Here is a 6,914-nt window from a genome sequence, read left to right on the forward strand (position 1 = left end):
TCATGTTTATGTTGTTTTATAAGAATAAAGCTAAGAAGTGACTGATCAGGTAAAATATAATTTCGGGCCCCGTCTCCTATTGGCGAAAGTCGGATCCGCCCTTGTGACTCATGCACACACATCGGAAAAATGGCCGGTGCCCCCCCCCCTGAAAAAGCAACAAGGACCCCCCAGTGCCCCCCCCCCAGGAAAAATATCCTAGCTACGCCACTGGCCATTATTACCTCTGCCATTTTTACCTTTGCAATTTTTACCTAGCACCCAGAACGCTATCGGTTGCAGCTGTCTCCAAGTACACCGTCACGGCAATTTTTTTTTATATATTAATAGAGTTTTCTATTTGCATGATTTGTATGAGTATGTTTGGAATTGGTTCATTTTTCAATGAAAGATCGAAATGTCATTTTTTAAAGAAAAGTTAAGAAATAGTTTTCAATTCTCGACAAATAAATCTCAGAAAATAAGTCAATTGGATGCTTTCTAGTGATTCCACCATTTATATATTCAAAGTGTGGATAGATATACATGTAATAAGTAGACTGACTGACAGACAGATAAGATAGACAAACAGACAGACAGACAGACAGACAGGTAGATAGATAGATAGATGGATAAACAGATCGGCAACTAGATAGATAAATCATCACTATCGTCGTCGTCATCATCATCAGCATCATAATCATCATCATCATCATCATTACCACCATCATCGTCATCATCATCATCACCATCATCATCAGCAGCAGCAGCAGCATCATCATCATCACCACCACCACCACCACCACCACCACAACTACCAATTTAAAATTGAAAACTAAGACACGATTAATAGCTTCAATGTTTTCAAATAAAAATGAATCTATTATTGAAAATGGAATATTCATAAGTTAGACACAAGATCTACAGATTATACCGAATAATAAGATTTCTCATATACCTCGTACAACTCCCATACTATAATGCTCAGTATGGCATTTTTGTACTTGCTTTCTAAACATCGTGGAGCGTTGTGGCCCAGTGGATTAGTCTTCGGATTTTGAAACAGAGGGTCGTGGGTTCGAATCCCAGCCATGGCATAATTTTCTTCAGCAAGAAACTGATCCACAATGTGCAGCACTCAACCCAGGTGAGGTAAATGGGTACCGGTAGGAAGTAATTCCTTAAAAAGCTGTGTGCGCTATGAACGCCTAGCTTAGCCGGGTAATATAGGAGCGCCTTGAGCACCTAACAAGAGGTGGATATGTGTGCAATATAAATACCCTATAAAATTATTATTATCTTCCTTTTCCGATCCTTCGAATGGCAATTCAATATGTATGTGCTCATGTAGCAGAAATGCTACATAATGATAAAAAATGAGGACAAGTAATGCATCTGAAATTGGCAGTTCGGGTAAGGTGGATAGGTGATTATAATCGTGATTATGTTCATGTTTTGAGGCAATTAGACATACACACATCGCATACCGTGAAAAGCCATGCAGAGACAAATCTATTTTAACCCGTTGTCTCCTGCAAAAGGGTTGTTTGGTTCCAGTAGTGCAAAGAATATAGGAACCACAAAACTCGGAAGTCAATCGATTAACATGATTAATAACATTTCATTTTGTAATTGTTGAAACGCATCAGTATTCATTTCCAGTATATTTAAAGTTAGATGTAAAATTATATGGGATATGGATTTACTGTATAGCTCATAATCATGTTTCAAATAATTTGTACAACTTGTTTATGGAATGTGAATGTGTATTTTGATTTGAGAGAATACATTAAAAACATCCTCAAAAAATAATGTAGTTCGGAGTAACTCGCTAACGTAACCATGGTAACAACTAACCCCCCTTACGGTGTAAACAGAGGAAATCCCTTTTCCTTGCTCTTTCATATTTCAAAAGGTGGTTTGCTCATCATATGGGTGTGGTGCGTGCATGTGCACGGCGACCTTGACCTTAGTACACTTTTGTTTGTAAACAAGATATATCCTCCCGTGTCACTCTTGGCAGAAGATACTCGTGTGCACACCTAATACCTTAAAACTTGACAAAGGGGAATTAAAAATCATTCGTTGAATCTCATTTGGCTCTTTTGCACACCATGATCAATATCAAGCCCCGGTGTTTGTCAAGGTCGAATCCCGACATCCAGGAAACAGACAAAAGGTTTGTCCAATTTAAAGGTCACCCCCACTTTTATATTTGGAATTCGATGCTCAACGTTAAAAAGTTTTACCAAATGGCAGAACGTATCAAGAAAGTTTTGGCTGAATTGATCGCCGGGCAAAATCTTGATTTATAAAAAAGCAAACAGTGTTACATCGAAACTCAGGCTTGTTCATGACCGTACACATATATTTATGTCATTCCGGGACGGGAAAAGAATGCGTTAATTGGCATTTTCAGGGCTTGCTTAATAATCAATATATTTATGGCTTTCGCCAAGTAAATTAGATCGCATAATCGAACTGTAGATTGTAATTCAAAGAAAAGTAGTTAGTAATTCAAAGAACTCTACTGGCAAGCGAATCGACCCCCGGGTCGTCACTAGTCCGTGCATTTCGTAAAATGTTATAAGGCCCCATGTCACAGTGGAAATTGACAAAAGTTGCCAAAAATTGACAAAATTGACCAAAGTTGCACAAAATTGTACAAAATTGCATAAACTTTTCACAAAGTTGCACAAAATTGCGCAAAATTGTACAAAGTTGCACAAACTTTTCTCAAAGTTGCACTAAATTGCGCAAAATTGTACTAAGTTGCACAAACTTTTCTCAAAGTTGCACTAAATTGCGCAAAATTGTACAAAGTTGCACAAACTTTTCTCAAAGTTGCACTAAATTGCGCAAAATTGTACAAAGTTGCACAAACTTTTCTCAAAGTTGCACTAAATTGCGCAAAATTATACAAATTTTTCACAAAGTTGCAAAAAATTGCGTAAAGTTGTACAAAGTTGCATAAACTTCTCACGAAGTTGCACAAAAATGTGCAAAGTTGTACAAAGTTGCATGACCTTCTCACAAAGTTGCAAAAAATTGCGCAAAGTTGTACAAAGTTACATTAACTTTTCACAAAGTTATGCAAAATTGCGCAAAGGTTCACAAAGTCACATAAAATTGTACTAAGTTCCATTAACTTCTCACAAAATTCCACCTTCTGCTCCCTTCCCCAAAATGAATTAAACAGTAGTTGGGCACTAAGGAAACTCCGTCTTCCCTGAAATATATATATATATATATATATATATATATATATATATATATATATATATATATATATATATATATATTATGAAGGGGTAGTAGAGAGAGAGAGAAAGTGTGTGTGTGTGTGTGTGTGTGTGTGTGATATCGATAAATTATAGACCCTACCGGGTACAGAGAGAGAGAGAGAGATGACTGTATAATGCAGATAGATCCTATGTTCATAATCGGTGAATTATTGATACTGTGAAAGATGCAATATGCCTGCTACCACACCCTCTAAGTTTATGTTCTATGGCATTGGCATATGTAAGCTAATCAAAATATCCGATCTCGGGACGTATTCATGTCTAAAAAAAGCATATTTTTTTATTATCTCTCACATTTATTTAATATGTCCATGGGGGGGGGAGGGATTGAAGCCCCCACATAACTCAGCACCCTATATGACCAATTATTTTTCAAATTATCATTCTAAGTCACCACATAACAGCACAAGATGAAACGAGTTGGCATTTTTACACGAGTACAAGTGCACAAGAAAGTCACCGTATATAGCTATAGGCAATGATATAGTACACGGCTCATTATCCCCGTCTCTCTCTCTCCCTCTCTGTCTGTGTGTGTCTCTCTCTCTTTTTCTCTATACGAAAACAAAATTCTTCTCTGTCAATTAGTTTTCAATTTTAGAGTCTAACTTCAGTGTCTAGGTATAGGGAAACCCGGATTGAAGTAGGATCGAATAATAACTAATTATGTGTGAGACATTTGGCATGCTTTTAACCAGAGAAGATGAGATCATGTTCTAAACATGTTTAAAAGTCTTTAAAAGTAAAATGAAAGTAAATAAGTGTGCACGGAAGACTGTGTTCACGACTGTCGGTGTCACGTAGCATGCAGCATGTCCTGGCCTGTCAGATGATTTCGCGGCAAATTCGTAGAGATTGGATTCTACTACTACAATGCAGTATCACTGTATCAGTATTATTAATAGCTACAAATGTATATAGGGGCCTACTGTTGTCAATGTTGGAGACTGCTTGCAACTATCATCGTGATTTCGGGACTGAATTTCTCTTCCGTTTTTCATTTGTTGATGTACGTAGAGCTACCAATATTCATAATGAATGACAGTGGCATTTGGTAAAGTCATTTCTTCATTTTATACTAGGCCTATACCGTTTAGCTACTGTTTTAAATTTCAATCATGATTGTGGGTTAACTGAGACCAGTCCCCGTCGCTTCGCGACGGGGGACGCGCCAGCGCTGTCTATGACTATAGTTAGGTGTGGGTTAGATCTAGATCTAGGCTAAATGAGTCGTAGCTAAAATTGCAGGGAACCGGGATTGAAGTAGGATCGTATAATGTGTGAGACATTTTGCATGCTTTAACCAGAGAGATGAGATCATCTTCTAAACATGTTAAAAGCTTGCAGTGCATACTGCATCTTGGCATTGTCATGACTAGCCGGGACGCCGCCACAGTGGGCCAGAATGAGCTAGACAGTTAGAAGTGCGCCAAAACATATTCCGTGCTATATTTTCATTAAAGTATGTTTGGTGTGGGGGTAATTATGGGCGTATAGTCGACTGGAAGTAATTTCAAGCCCATATAACTTCACCTTGATACTTAATTTTGATTGGCTATTCAAAACCTATCTGCGAGGTGACGAAGACACATGATCATGTGCGCCCCTGTACGGTGCGCTGCGATGACAGATGACTGCGGAACGTACTTAAAAATGTTTCGTATTTTCAGGTGATGTGGCCGTGGAAGCAAAATCGGCTCTTTAGTAAGAACTTAAGTGTTTTGGTTTAGATCAACAAATACATGTAAAACTGAATGACTGTTTGTTGTCATTGCCTTTCAAAAGAGAGGGAAGACTTCAGAATGTTACTTTCTATTAAAATGTGTGGTTAATGGTTATTCATAACCTCGTGAATAATCGCGATCCATGCAATCCAATCCAATTTATTATTTGTAAACACGCTAACGCACATGCAGGTCATTGATATCTTATAATGACTTCCGCGTGTGATGTAGCACAAATACGCTTTATAATGCTTGTGAAGTTCTGTACGCCAACAAATTTATGCGGGCGCGACTCACCATATTTGGACATTGTATGATTCCTGACTGTGGTGAAATCCTTTAGCCTTTCTGATTTTTAAATCGGGAGGAAAGCTTTCAAAAAAGTAATTTTTAAAGTAAATTTTACATCATAAAATAATTTGACAGTTATGAATGAGGTTAATAACTTTGCATCAGTTCTTTTTCGGGCCTTGTGAAAAATCAAACATTTTGCTTTGGCCCTTGAGAATATCCCTCAGGGCTTCGGCCCCTTGAATATTCCTCGGTTCAAAAGGAAAAATGTTTTGATTTTTCACAATGCCTCCTGAAAAAAACTGATGCGCATTATTAACCTATAATTGTAATGAAATTGTGCCAGTTATGAATGACATGAAGAGCTTTGCATTAGTCTTTTTGGAGGCATTGTGAAATATCTTAACATTTTGATGTTGACCTTGGTTCCAAAGAAAAAAATGTTTAGACTTTTCATAATACTCTCAAAACAACTGGTGTACAATTATAATCCACTGCAAGTGATAAAGTTTACATCATAATATTCTTTTAATTTTACGAACTGCCAATAAATTCATATACGAGACCTATAATTTTTTAACCTGACTTTGCGATGGAACAATACTACATAATTTCAGTATGTTTGAAGCTGTAGCACATTTCTCTTTTTTTTGTCACCCTAATATTGAAAAAGAAATGTTGAATTGTTGAGTAATAAGGATGAGTCAAGAGTTATATACCTCTGGCAATTGGCAGTCTTGTGACAAGATGTGTAAAGTGTCAGTGCGAAATATCTCCTTTTCAAATTGCTAGTTAGTGCAAATTAAATAGTTAGAAAAGAAATGTATTTTCAAGAATTTCCATCACCCTTAAATGGCTTAATGTATCATTCAGCAGATCATGCAGTATTTTTCTAGAATGTGCAGGGATCTGGGCCATACTAGTGTCCCTGAAAGGAATGGCAATACATTCCTCACATTTTATTCTTGTAACATTTTCCATTATTTTGTTTTATCCTAAAAGGCAAGTCACACTTTCGCACATCAGTGGGATAAGGCCTTGGTAAACCACTTGGAGAATCATACAAAGAGAGACAAGGTAGCCTCATTGCTGGCAAGACGATGTGGAAATGAGTGATTGAAGACGATTCATCACAGATCAAGATATTGAATGAAGAGGGTGTGCCATTGGCAAGTGATGTAAGTATTCCTTAGATTTAAAACTAATAAAACCAGTTTGATTTGTATGTACTTTTGATTGAAATGCATATCGGACTGGTCATATGGTTGGATCGGGAAAATTATCCAGATGGGCTGGTGTTGGTCGGCCGGTTGGGCCTCCGGGCCGGTTAAGTGTATTACAATATACCATGTTAGAAATTGTAGTTTTGAGTTGTTAATGGAAATAACATGCGTAGTTCTGTAGGAATGTCAATCCTTGCATTTCCTTTTTTTTTGCTTTTTCTCACCTAAAAAATCTAATGGGGGGGGGGAGGGGGAAGCAATATTAACATCTCCGTGGTTTGGATGGTTTTCAAAATTAAGAATGTAATTAATCATGTACCAGTGTTGTGAGAGTAAAAATATTTTAAGTTGAACCAAACAGGTGAAGCTGAGTTTGTTCAGTGTTAAAAAAT

The sequence above is a fragment of the Lytechinus variegatus genome, chromosome 3 (assembly GCF_018143015.1).
Source record: "Lytechinus variegatus isolate NC3 chromosome 3, Lvar_3.0, whole genome shotgun sequence".
In the NCBI taxonomy this organism is placed as follows: domain Eukaryota; kingdom Metazoa; phylum Echinodermata; class Echinoidea; order Temnopleuroida; family Toxopneustidae; genus Lytechinus; species Lytechinus variegatus.